Below are 14,555 nucleotides of genomic sequence, written 5' to 3'. Positions count from 1 at the left end.
TGATTTTCCAACTCTAGCTCCTCGCACATTTCATTGTAGTATTTTGCTCTGTCATTCCGTGCTGCCTTTTGGAATCTTCTGTTCAGCTCTTTAGTGTCTTGGGTTCTTCCTTGTGCTTTGGCTTCTCTACAAGAAGGACAGGCAGTCCTTTCTGACGTGATGTGCAGTTTCCACTGGAGGATCAGCTATGAGTCAATTCTCACGTTATAGTACATAGCAAAATTATCTATAGGAAATGGTAATGGTGGTGCCTCTTTGATAGTTTTAACTCACCAGTGCGTCGTAGAAGAAAGATGGGCAGTCTTTTCCAGATGTGTCAGCCTTGGAAACCTGCTGTAGAGTCAGCTATGAGTTAGTTCTGACTGGATGGCAAAGAGTTTTCTTACTATAAGGAACTGTGGATGTGTATGCCACAGGGAGGTGCACTGCTAACCTCAAGGCTACACTTTTGTTGGTGGTTTGAATCCTTCAGAAGTTTGGAAAGATAAAGATTGGCAGTCTTTCCCTGTGCCATTTACAGTCTCCAAAACTTGCTGACAGTCAGATAGTAAGTGGTCAAGGCTTGAAGTCAAAGAGTAGTAGTCATCATATAGTAACAATATATGTTGTTATGTGCCGTCGAGTTGCCTGCGACTCAGTGACTCTATGTACAATTGCTCTGAACCCTGCTCTATTCTGAGCCAACCTCACTATCTCCAACACACCTACCCACATTACTCCAGTCACTGAGTCACTCCATCTCATCAAGGGTCTTCCCTTCCTGTGCAGTCCCTCCACCCTCCAAAGCATAACATCCCTCTCCAAGGACTGGTCCCTCCTTGCAACATGCCCAAAGTATGTCAGATGAAGCTTCAGAATCCTTGCCTCCAAGGAGCAGCCTATTTGTTCTCTTAACAGTCCAAGCTATATTCAATACTCTTCTCTAGCACCACAGCTCAAAGGCAACAATTCTCCTACTATCATCCCTAGTCATTGTCCAGCTTTCTGATGCATAGCAAGTAATTGTGAAAACCATGGCCTGGATCAGGTGCACCTTAGTCTCCAGATTGATATAGTTGCTCTTCAGTGCTCTGGAGAGGTCCCTGACAGCTGACTTTTCCAATGCAATTCGTCTTTTCATTTCCTGGCTGCTGGTACCAAGAGTGTTGTTTATGGAGCCAAGTAAACGGAATCTGTTAACAATCTCAATCTCTTCACCATCCATCATGATGCTGCTAATCAGCCCAGTGGTGAGAATCTGTTTTCTTATGTTGAGCTTCAATCAATATTGAAGGCTGCAGTTTTTGACCCTTTGCAGCAAGTGCTTCAAGTCCTCCTCAGTTTTAGCAAGCAGGGTTGCATCATCGGCATAACACAGGTTATTGATGAGTCTTCCTCCAATCCTTATGCCACATTCCTCTTCATAGAGCCCAGCCTCCCAGAAGAACTGTTCTGCATATAGGGTGAAAAAGTATGGAGACAGGACACATCCCTGGTGTACACGCTTCCTCATTTTAAACCATGCAGTGTTCCTTTGCTTTGTTCTGATGACTACCTCTTGGTCTAAGTATAGATTTTATATAAGCACCATCTTATGCTGGCCTGGGATTCCCATTCTTCTCAGAATTAGCCACAGTTTATTGTGATCCATACAGTCAAATGCCTTTGCATAGTCAATGAAGCAGAGATAGACATTCCTCTGGTACTCTCTGCATTTGACCAAGATCCATGTAACATTAGCTATAATATCCATAGTACTACAACCACTTCTAAACCCAGCCTGCACATCTGGGAGTTCTCTGTTGATGTGTTGTTCCAGTCGTTTTTGGATAATCTTCTGCATAATCTTGCTTGCATGTTAATATTAATGATATTGTTAGATAATTTCCACACTCTATCAGGTCACCTTTATTTGGAAAGACTTCTACCAACTTTTGTAGTCTGAAGTAGATTGAACATGCAATCAAGATGCATTAATAATAATGGGTGACTGAAATGCACAAGTTGTAAACAGGGAAGAAGGATCAGTAGTCATAAAACATGGACTTGGAGACAGAAATGATGCTGGAGACAATGATAGAATTCTGTACAATTAATGACCAATTCAGTGCAAATACTTATTATAAGAAATATAAAAGCAGATTGTATATATGGATTTCACTTGATAGTATGCATAGGAATCAGATCGACTACATATGTGGGAAGAATCACTGGAAAAGCTCAATATCAGCTGTGAATATTGGGCCAGGTGCTGATTGTGGAACAGACCACCAACTACTCACATAAAAGTTCAAGCTAAAGTTGAAGAAAATTAAATCCACGGGGACCAAAATTTGATCTCGAGTCTATTCCACTCGAATTTCAAAAATAACAATATATAATTTTGAATTAAAAGTTACTAGACATTGGGAGCTGTGGTTGCCTAGAGGTAAGAAGCTGCACTACAATCGTAAAGGGTCAGAGTTCAAAGTCACCAGCTTCTCTGCAACAGAAAGATGAGCCATCTCCTCCCATGTGATTTACTGCCTCTGAAAACCTGCTAGAGGGTCAGCTAAAGGTTTGGTTCTGACTCAGTGTACTCAATAACAAAAGACACATAAATAGGAAAGGGAGCAGAAAATGTAAATAGAAAGGGACTTTAAATGTACCAAGCAGCCTATTCCTTGGAGAGACTGTGATACTTGGACGGATAGAGGGTCAATGAAGGCGAGGAAGAGACTCAACCAAGTGGATTGACATAGTGACGGCCACAATGAGCTGTAATGTGTTACGAAGTGTGAGGACTGTACAGGAAATGAGAAGGTTCAGAGCTGTTGTTTACAGGGTCACTAATGACTGGTAGTCCACTCCAAGCTACCTAACAACAGCAGTTTAACTGATGGGTGAATGTTAACTACATTTTGCATTCCAAAGATAAAACTCACTTTTTGTGGAAAAAAAATTGTTTTTTTCCACTTTCATGAAAACTCCTCCTAATATGTGTATTGTCTATTACCCAAAAGTGTGGAAATTATTGCACGCTATCATTAATGTCACATGCAAGCAAGATCCTGCTGAAGATTATTTAAAAAAACAAACAAAACAACAACAACAACAAAAACCACGACTGGAACAGTACAAGAGCAGAGAACTGCCAGATACTGAGGCTAGGTTTAGACATGCTGTGGCATTAAGGACATCATAGCCAACATTAGATAGATCTTGGCCAAAAGCAGAGTACCAGAGGAATGTCCGTGTTTCCTTGACTATGCAGAGGCATTTGACTGTGTGGATTACAACAAATTGTGGCTAACCTTGAGAAGAATGAGAATGTCAGAACACTTAATTGTGCTTACATGAAACCTATACTTTAAGGGAGCTCTGGTGGCCTAGGGGTAAGAAGTTGTGCTGTGATTCCAAAGGCGCATGAATCAAATCCATCAGATGCTCCGCTGGAGAAGGAGGGGAAATCTCCTCCTGTGCCAGTTGGATATGACTTGACACAGTAAGAAAAAAAGAAAAGGTCTGCCTTTTCTAAAAAAAAAAACAAAAAAACACACACACACACACAACCAAAAAACCCTAACAAACAAAAATACACAACCAAAAAAAACAACACAAACCTAGTTTGGGACCAGGAAGCAGAAGTCAGAACAGAGCAGGGTTTAGGGTCAGAAAAGGATTGCATCAAGGATGCATGCTATCCCCACACTTTTTCAATCTATATACAGATCATTTGGAAAGCTGGACTTTGTAAGAAGGAATATGGGTTTTGGATTGGAGGAAGACTCATCAACCACCTGTGTTATGCAGATGACACAAACTTGCTTGCTAAAACTGAGGAGGACATGAGGCTTTTGCTGCAGGTGGTAAAGGACTATAGCTTCAATCTGAAGCTCAGCATCAAGAAAACATTCTTACCACTGGGACAACTGGCTGCTTCATGATAGACAGAGAAGAGACTGAGATTGTTTATAACTTCAGCTTGCTTGGTTCCACAATCAAAACTCTTGGCACCAGCAGTCAGGAAATCAAAAGACAAATTACATTGGGAAAGTTTGCTGTCAGGGATCTCTCCAGAGTACCAAAGGGCAATGATATTAATCTGGTGACTAAGGTGTGCCTGATCCTGGTCATGGTCTCCACAATTAATTGCTATGTATCCAAGAGCTGAACAATAACCATGGGTTATTGATGCTCTTGAGTTGTGGTGCTAGAGAAAGTGTTGAACATATTGTGGACTACCAGAACAAACAGGTCTGTCCTGGAGAGGGTGAAACCAGGCTACTCCCCGGAAGCAAAGATTTTGAAATTCTATCTCACATACTTGGGACACATGACCAGGAAGGGCCAGTCCTTGGAGAATGACATCATGCTTGGAAGGTAGAAGGACAACATAGGAGAGGATGACCCAGGATGAGATGGATTGACTCAGTGACTGGAGAAATGGGATCAGGACTGTCAGAGATGATGAAATTGCTCAGCATAGAGCAGGGTTCAGAGCTAATGAACCGTAATGTTCAGTCACTATAAGTCACATTATGCGACTCAATAGAACATAATGATAACAACAACACACATTATCTTAACCTTCGTGACAAATCATTCTAAGACAAGAAGGGGTACAAACTGGTCTTTGCTGTGTAAGCCACTGACATCAATGTTATTTTTCCTGCTATTTGGGATGAAAACATCAAGAGCATTGTACTAAAATATAAACTCCTCTAAGGTAAAGATTTAGCTTGGAAGGAGGAGTGGCATCCACTTCCATAATAGCTTGCCTCCAGAAACCCTATGAACCTGGAGAGAGGATGAAAGGCACCCAAGCATCGAGGACCCTCTTTCATAGGGTCACTGAGTGGCCTGAGACTCAACGGCACTTAACAACAAAAAGGTAAAGACTTAGGTATACTGGTTTTTTATTTGTAATGATTAGAAAAGTGTCTGATACAAACAAACAAACAAAAAAACCACAAAAACACCCCACTGCCATGAAGTCTATTCTGACTTGCAGTAATCCTGTAGGACAGAGTACAACTGCCTCTAACAGGCCATTTCAGATGATGAGCTTCCTTGAAGAATGACTGATAGGTAGGTTTGAACCATTGACCTTTTATGACAAGCAACATAATTTTTTAACACAATGCCACCAGATCTCCTTAACATTAAGGCTGTCAGTCTTAATCCAGTGGGTTTTCAGGCTATACATCACATGGGAGATTGCCTTTCTCCTGCGTGGTAGGAGATCTTAACTGCTTGCTTGTGATCTGGCAGCATAATCCTCTACCACCAGAACACTCTGTGGACTACCTTAAGCCTGAATTCCATTACCTTCTTTTAAGAATTACTTTTGTTCTTCAGCAGTTTACTTGCCTAGATTCTAACTTCAAGCATTGCCTTTTTTGTTGTTTGCAGTAGCTAGTATTTATAGTCTCTCTTTAGTTTTCTACTGTGGCTTTTTCTGCCTGCCTCCTTATCTATGGATATATTTCTCCCATGTATGTGTAATTTAGTGGTCAGAGAAGCCATGGGCCTCATCCGCTGTGGTTTCCTTGTTTCTAGGAATTCCCCTTTAAGTTTCTAGCTGTTCTGCCAGCTTTGGACCATGCTCTCCCATTTCAAGCTGGTAGAGATTCAGTTCTTGACACTCAAAGTGCATCTAGGTGTGGAATATTAACCAATAAAAAATATTAAAGCCATGAATACACCTTGCATAATTCTACCTTTCTGATCGCTGTTTGGGTTTTTTTCTTCTCTTCAGACTCCATAGCTTTTCTATCAGTAGACCTCAACAAGATAGATGTGTTGGTCGTAACAATGTCGGAGATGTTGAGGTTGGTGCTGGGTTAAGGCCAGGCTCAGATCTGTTGTTCACAGGGATGCTGTAAGTTAAAGTCTACATAATGATAACGTCTAGTTTGTCATATACGAGTACTTTAGGGAGGCATTCTGTCTCATTATCTATGCATCTTTAACTGCCAGGATTTCCCCCAGGCCATTTGCACTAACTTTTCCAGCCTTGAATTACAAACTCTAGCAATCTTAGCCAGTACTGTTTCCACCACGATCAAGAAGGGTGAACAGCATTCTCAGTCTCAGAGACCACCATTTGCTAATTCTGACTCCTTTCAATCACAAGGTTTTGGGTTCTTATTTTTTAGGAGTTGTTTTGTTTGTAAGATTAGTCACTTCTCTAATTGCTCAATGTTTAGATGCTTCCCAGTGAATTTCTGGTTTACAATGTTTAACTCAATTTTATTATCTGTGAGATCACGAGTGTAATATCAACATTGATATGTAAATCCGCGGAACCAAAAAAAAGTGTATTTATCGTTTTTGTTGTCAGAACAGAGCAAGACTGCATGGTTCAAAATCAGGAAAGGTGTATACCATGGATACATTCTGTCTCCATACCTTTTCAATCTATATGCAAAACAGATAATTCGGGAGGCTGGGCTCTATAAGGAGGAATGTGGCATCCGGATTAGAGCAAGTCATCAACAATTTGTGTTATGCAGATGACACAATCTTCTTTGTCAAAACTGATGATCTGAGGCATTTGCTGTGGAAGGTAAAGGACTACAACCTTCAATATGTATTGAAGCTCAACCATCAACAAAGATTCTCACGATAGGGCCAATAGGCAGCATCATGAATAGATGAAGAGAATGTTAACAGCTTTCATTTGCTTGGCTCTACAAGCAACACTCTTGGCACCAGCAGCTACGAATGCCAAGGATGAACTGCCCTGTCAAGGACCTCTCCAGAGTACTGAAAAGCAACGATGTCAGTCTGGAGACTAAGATACACCTGATCCAGGCCATGGTCTTTGCAATTACTTGTTATGCGTCAGAAAGCTGGTCAATGACTAAGGATGATAAAAGATTAGATGCCTTTGAATTGTGGTGCTGGAGTATTGAATATACCGTAGATTACCAAGAGAAGAAGGAGGCCTGTCTTAGAGAGGGTGAAACTAGGCTGCTCTCTGGAGACAAGGATTTTGAAATTCCTTCTCACATACTTTCGTCATGTTGTCAGGAAGGGCCAATCCTTGGAGGATATGCTTGGAAGGGTTGAAGGTTGTTAGCCCAACAGGAAGACCCTGGATGAGACGGACTGACAGTGGCTGTGGCAATGGGGTCAAGTGTGTTGTAGATGGTAAAGTTAACTGAGGACAAGGCAAGATCCAGAGCTGTTGTTTATAAGGTGTATATTCATTTTTAAACAGATAGCCCATTATTCCAGCACAGTTTGTTGAAAAGATTTTTCTTTCTAGAATTATTTTAATATCCAATATGTTGAAGATTTTAAAAAACATGTATGTATACACACACATATACATATGCACACATATACACATAGATATATGTAATTGTGTGCTGAACTTGACGAACACGTTTTCAGAGACAGTAAATTGCAGAATAGTCATTCTTTTCTCATGGAGCTGGTGGATTTGAACCATATGCCTTTGGAATTGAAGCACAGCCTCTTAAAACTAGGCCACCAGAGGTTCCTAATGATACAGAAGTACATATGTATAGATACATGTATATCTTTCATTTTTAGATGATTTTCAACCATTTTGTTCACATCATCTTGATGTTATGTACTGTCGAGTCGCTTGCGACCCTATGTACAACAGCTCTGGCCTGTGTCATTCGCACTGTCTCTGACACACCCATCCCAATTGCCCCAGTCACTGAATCAATCCACCTCACAGAGGGCCTTCCCCTCCTGCGCTCTCTCCACCCTCCCAAGCATGATGTCCCTCTACAAGGACCAATCCCTCCTTACAACATGTCCAAGGTATGATAGACGGAGCCTCAGAATCCTTGCCTCTAGGGAGCTGCCCAGTTTAACCCTTTCCAGGACGAATCTGTTTTGTTTTCCTAGCAGTCCATGGTACCCTCTATACTCTTCTCCGGCACCACAGCTCAAAGGCATCAATTCTCCTCCTATCCTCCCTAGTCATTGTCCAACTCTCTGATGCATAACAAATGATTGCAAAAACCATGGCCTGTATCAGATGCACCTTAGTCTCCAGACACCATTGCTCTTCAGTACCTTGGAGAGGTCCCTAACAGCAGACTTGCCCATGGCAATTAATGATGTTATGTGCTGTTGACTTCGACTCACAGAGACCTTATAATGGATCATAGGTTTAAATGTAAATGCTAAACAAAAAACCAAGCTACTAGCAGAAAAATATTTTCAATTTCTCCACCACTTCATGGCTAATGAAAGTACTCCTGCAATTGGCTTTTTAAACATGATTCTTTTTAGACATTAAACATAGAAATTAACTTTTCTTATATATAACAAGATATTCACTAAGACTTTTCTAAATTTTTGTTACGTCTTCTGTGAAAAAATAGTTGTGGAATAATACACAGTTATCTATTGGTGAGTTATTTATGGGACTAATTTTACTAATTTGAACTCCCAACTTCAGATATCCAACTACTTATCATCTCATATGTACAGCTCATATATGCATCTGCATATTCAAAATGGGACTTTACATTTCCTTTTCAAGTCTTAGTTCACCTGAACCATCTCTCTCTCTCAGTACATACTAACATTAACTGATCTTTAGAGTTTACCCTCTTTGGGATTGTTGTTGTTATGTGCCGTCGAGTCGTTTGCGACTCATAGCGACCCTATGTACAACAGCCCTAAAACGTGCTCTATCCTGTGCCAATCGCATTGCCTCTGACAAACCCATTCCGAGTACCCCACTGAATCAATCCACCTCATAGAAGGTCTTCCTCTCCTGTGCTGTCCCTCCACTCTACCCAGCATGATGTCCCTCTCTAAAGACCTGTCTCTCCTTACATCATGTCCAAAGTATGTCAGACGAAGCCCCAGCTCTTTGGGATTATTCCTTATAATTCTATTTTTTCACTTGTTTTAAGGTTGGAATGGATAACCCTTGGTTAGGTTTAGAAGTTACACTCGCACATACACATAATTATTTCATTACTATTAAGAACCAACCCACAGCTGACCTTCTAGGCGGTTTTTAGGAAAGACTTTAAGTTATATGGAAGACTGCCCATCTTTCTCCTACAAAGCCAAGAAAGAATAGAGCTTTGTTAACACCAGCCTAAAGTTCCAAGACTGACCATCAAAGAGCCTACAAGGACACTTGAGAAGCTATCCTGATTTTAAGACTACACTGTTTCCAAACTAAGTTGTGTTAACTTCCCTAATGAACCCCTTGCTTGTGAATAGTTCTGTGAACTGTGACACTGCAATGGAATACTGGACCCAGCAGCAGAGCAGTGAAAACCCTGGGAAGGAAGTTGGTGTTAGAATGAACAAGAGTAAGTTTGGGGACTTAGGGAATGGGTATTCCCAGAACATTTGATTGTGCTTAAACAAATCTATCCTTGGGCCAGGAGCCTGTCATCAGAACAGAGCAAAGAAACACTTTATGGTTCAAAATCAGTAAAAGTGTTACCACCAGGGATGCAGCCTGTCTCCATACTTTTTAAATGTATATGCAGAGCAGTTAACAATAGAGGCTGGGCTCTATGAGGAGGAATGTGGCATCAGGATTGGAGGACGACTCATCAACAATCTGTATTACGCAGATGACCTAACATTTCTTGTCAAAACTGAGGAAGATCTGAGACGTGTTGCAGGATGTAAAAAACTACAGCCTTCAATATGGATGGAAGCTCAACATCAAGAAAACAAAGATTCTTACTAGGCCATAGGAAGCATCATGAGAGACTGTGAAGAGATTCAGATTAACAGCAGCCTGGAAACCAAAAAGGGACCATCCTTCCTTGGAGGACCATCATGCTCGGAAGGGCAGGACAGCGCAAGACAGGAAGACCCCAAATGAAATGGATTGCCACAGTAACTGGGATGATCAAATTAAGAGTGTCAATGAGACTGGCTCAGGATAGGATAGGGTTCAGAGCTACTGCACACAAGATGATTAGGAGTCGATGGCACTTAACAGCAGCAAACATGCATTAAAGCTTCACCTTTTACATTCTAAAGTGAACTCTGGTTGCCTGCTGCATGAACTGCACTGCCAACTTAAAGGAGAGCTGCTTATTCACCAGCTGCTCTGCAGGAAAAGGACAATCATGTACGATTTATAGCGTCTGAAAACCCTGAGTTACCTGCCTCAGTTCTAAGTCAAGTTCACACTGTATCTAACAGAGAAAACTGGTGGACTTTTGAGGAGCACGGTTGCAAATTCAAAGCCCTTCTCTATAGCAGCTGAAACTCACGAGTGGCTCTGAGAGGAAGAAAGGCAATCTTTTTAAGGTGCACTGCTTTAGAAATCCAAGGGTCAGATGGGTCATTGGTAACTCAATGGCAGTTAAGACAAACTTATAGCTGTCAAATACAAACTCATCACAAAAGTGAAATGCATGTATTTTCCCAGGTTTTAGAAGACTTAAGTAGTCAATGATTTATTTAATCTTGCTTGGATTCAAAATCAACCATCTTGGTACCAGCCATCAGGTTCAGAGACAGATTTTATTAGCAAAGTCCATTATGAGGAACATTGCCAACTCTGAAGAACAATGTAGTCAGTTAAAATACAGTGCCTGCCTAATTCAAGTATCTTTCCAACCCAATTATTTAAGAGCTGAACAATGAAGTGAGTTGATGCCATGCTGCTGGTACACACTGAACACCCAAGGGAGGCAACAGAAGTGTTGGAGGAAGGGCATTCGAGTGCTCCTTTAAAGGCAAGGCTGAATCTGTCCTGAATGCTTGAACCATCTCGCTAGCTATTATTCCTTGAAAAATGGCATCATGTTTAGAATGGTGGAGGGTCAAAGACCCTCAAAATGGACAGACCCAGGCCCTGAAGCAATTGGCTCAAGAATGTAACTGATAGAGGAGTAGCGAGGGTTCAGATGATCTGTTCATAAAGGTAATTATAATTGCTACCTGACTCAACATCACCCAACAAAAAATAATGGGATGAGACTGCCAATTTTCCTCCCGCTGTGCCACTGGTGCATTTGAAACAGTTGAGCTGCTTCTAGTTTAACTGTGTAACTTGCTTCAGATTCCACCACCACCAAGTGAGACTTTAACTTATCAGGGAGTTGTTCTCACTTTTAACAGGATTTACAATTACCTGTAGATTGTAGTCTATGAACAAAGCATTTTTTTTTATTTTTAGATGTCAAAATGTCCTTGTCATTTACTGCTTTCTAATTCCAAGTATCAGTTTTCAGTTTCATTTTCTTGTAGTCTCAAAACATACACAATATTCATCCAGCCTGTGACATCTGGAAATACTCCGACACTCAGCATTGCTTGCTATTTAAGTTAGATTTTTTTTTTTTGAGGGGGGTACTGTTCTACTTATTAGGAAAAACTGAGCTAATCATAGAACAATTTATCTGCAAACCAGTAAGATTCAATTTATGGTAAATATACTTTTACATTGTGCTTAGGAGTATGCACTACAATTCTGTGGCACATAGTTTGCTGCCTAATCCTCATGCCAGTCTCCAAAGCCAAGTAAAGATACTGATAGTAAAATGTTATTAAAGTGAGGCATTCATTGTATTAGAAATTACTGTTCTACCATTTGATTACACCTCCCCCCTTTAGATGTAGCAAAATTTCCAAGTTACACTCTCAGCAATCTCCTCCCATGTGATTTACAGCCTCTCAAAATTCACTGCAGGGTCAGCTATGGATCAGTTCCCCCTCTATGGCACACAACAGTATTAAACCTATTATGTTACATCAAGTTCATGCATTCATTATAAAACGAAGTTTCTTTCAAACCTTATACTACCTCTTATCAGCATCTGCTCATTTTACTCTAATCTTATGTTCTTGATTTCAAGTCTACAGAGAATAAATTGGATGAGGGCTGTGCCCCCACCAGATATCTTCTGATTGGACTATATTTTTATTTGCTGATATAGTTTACTGGCTTGTTAGGCTTTCATGGAAAAGTGTGTGTTGCTGCATTCATTAAAGTCAAATGCTTTATCAATTCTTACCTCAAAATATAGTTCACCAGGCACTTGCCTGTGATAGTGAATTCCTCAGAAGAACTTTGGATTTAAACTCATTTTTGTTATCTTTACTTTGGATAAAATACTGAACTACGGATAAATGAAAAGTCCTAATCCTCTTTCATCACTCATCCATCAGAAACTTTTCCTAAGTGTTCCAAAGCACTGGGTATGTTGCCTAGGAAGTTTTGCTTCTGATAGGGAATGAACTAATAATTTCTGAATTTTCTATTTAATATATCAATAACAAAGTAGAGAAGTAAGATTAAATGTAGGTCAACATCATTCTAGAATTCCAATTAATCTACTTAAAATGGTGCCTGTATATATGCTCAAGGTCACTCGTGTCAAAAGAAAACATACTCAAGTTACTTTATCCAACTAGGATGCCAATACTTTTTTTCTGATCAGAGTACTCAATCACTGAAACCCGAATTCTCTTGGCAAATTCCACAGGCTAACCAATCTAAATAATACCACTGTTTTTGATATTGAGGTTTTTCATTTCATTACTAAAGAACCAGTAATTTTGTTTACCCCCCCTATTAAAAATTTGTAAGCCCTTCTTAACTAAACAAAGCTGTTATCAAAACCCACCACTGACAAGTGTGACTTACAGAAACACTACATTAATGAGGCTGTAATTCTCCCTCAGAACAAGCACTTGCGAGGATCTGAACTACCAATCCCTTGCACAGCAGCCCAACATGTACACAGTGGCCCCTCCGAATTATTTATTCATACTTAAAAATAGTGACGTTAATGATAAATTTACAAATGATGTAGCTCACTGCTCTCAGTGCAACAGCAATACACTCTGGAAGAATGCCATTTAACAGAAAGGTTAGATACCCCCCCCACCCCCGTGGATCAAGAGGCATGTTAGTAACAAAATCAATAGCTTTTAGTTATCTAAAAGCTTCCTTTTAGTTTGCAATGCTTGACTTTAAACTATTGTTAAATTGACTCATTCATAGTGATAACTGGGTTTTTGAGGCTGCAAATCTTTATGGGAAGGAGACTTGTCCATCTCATGGATTTGGTGGCAGCCTTGTGTTAGACACGACATCACAAGTCCTTGGTGGTATGAAATCCAAACACTACAAAAATATTGAGACTGACCTATGTTTTCTCAATTGCTTGCAAAAAAACAATGGGTATAATTTAAGTAATTTTTAATCCAATGAAAACTTTATTTACATGCAACTCTTAGAGGCTGTATTTCACTAAACCACAGGTTTGACCTCAAACTTATTCCAATTTGTGGTGAGGATAAAGAACTTTTGTGTGTGTGGGGAACCCACCAATGTTTTTCATCAATGAACTAGCATTTATTCCCTAATTGTTCAAAGTGCATTACCACTGCTGTAGGAAAAAGACACACAAAAATACCCTTTTTCAAAACACATGGAAGATTTTAATAATGGACTCATTTACTTAACATTGAGAGTTCCTTCTAACATTGCCCTAGGGACAGAGATAGGAGGAAAATAGACATACTCTTTCATTAAGTTAGTTCCTAAGGCAATTCTGTGCAGCCAATAATATTCTAGTTTTTTTGAACTACTTAGGAAGGATGCTGGTAGACTGGGGGTGATATAGTAGTAGGTACACACAGGACATTCCAAGAAACCCCTGTACAAAGATGAAAAACTAAAAGTAATTTAGTTAACATGACTGTAATTAAATATTTAAGAAACATGTATTCAAACCCATATAAAATAAAAATTACAAACACACCACAGAAGATTTTATAGAAATATGAGAAGGAATGAAGTTTTAAATTATGATTGCAGGCTCATGTTAGTAAAACCATTCCAGCATTAACAAGAAAGATTAATGCCGTATTAAACACAGTCAGCCATTATTTCTAAAAATCTACTGTTTAAAAGACAAGATGTTTCATATTACATGCCAGACTACTAAATGTAGTAGGTAGAACCTACCAGCCACTCTGTGGGAGAAACAGGCTCAATCTTCTCCCACAAAAATTTACAGCCTTGAAAATCCAATGGAGAATTCAATGGAGGATCAACATCAGTGGGACACTACTTGATGGCAATGAGTTCAGTTTGTTAAAAACCAAAGCCCTGGTAACGCTCAGTTGTCTGGGCTTGAAAGTTAACTTTTAGATAAATCAACTGTAGACCAAGGAGGTAAAAGGAAACTAAGAAGCTTTTCAAATTACTAGTAATACTATTTATCAAAGGGTTACTTGTAATACTGTATCAGCATGAAATACCATATTGAGATACTGGTTTTGAAATACATGATATACTGGTTTTGGTGGAAAATTTTATTCTTAGTGAAAGTGCCCATTTGACATTTAAAAGGAAAAGAACGTAGTTAAGACATGATCTGGTGCACAGCAAAGAGGAAACAGAAAATAAGCATCTCCAAATTCATGGGTATAAAATATCTGAAGACATGGTGGGATGGAAATAGAAGTCACTATTTGCTATACACTTGTGCTAGACATTACTGTAAGCATTTGTGTAAAAAATATAAATTCTTACAGATTTTCTTATGAAAGAAATCCAAATAATGTTAACACATTCCTTGCTGCTTTCGAGGTAGATCTCC

Source organism: Elephantulus edwardii, unplaced genomic scaffold, assembly GCF_000299155.1.
Source record: "Elephantulus edwardii isolate Elephantulus edwardi_28Jun2011 unplaced genomic scaffold, EleEdw1.0 scaffold00190, whole genome shotgun sequence".
Lineage (NCBI taxonomy): Eukaryota > Metazoa > Chordata > Mammalia > Macroscelidea > Macroscelididae > Elephantulus > Elephantulus edwardii.
Note: the sequence above shows the minus strand (reverse complement) of the source record.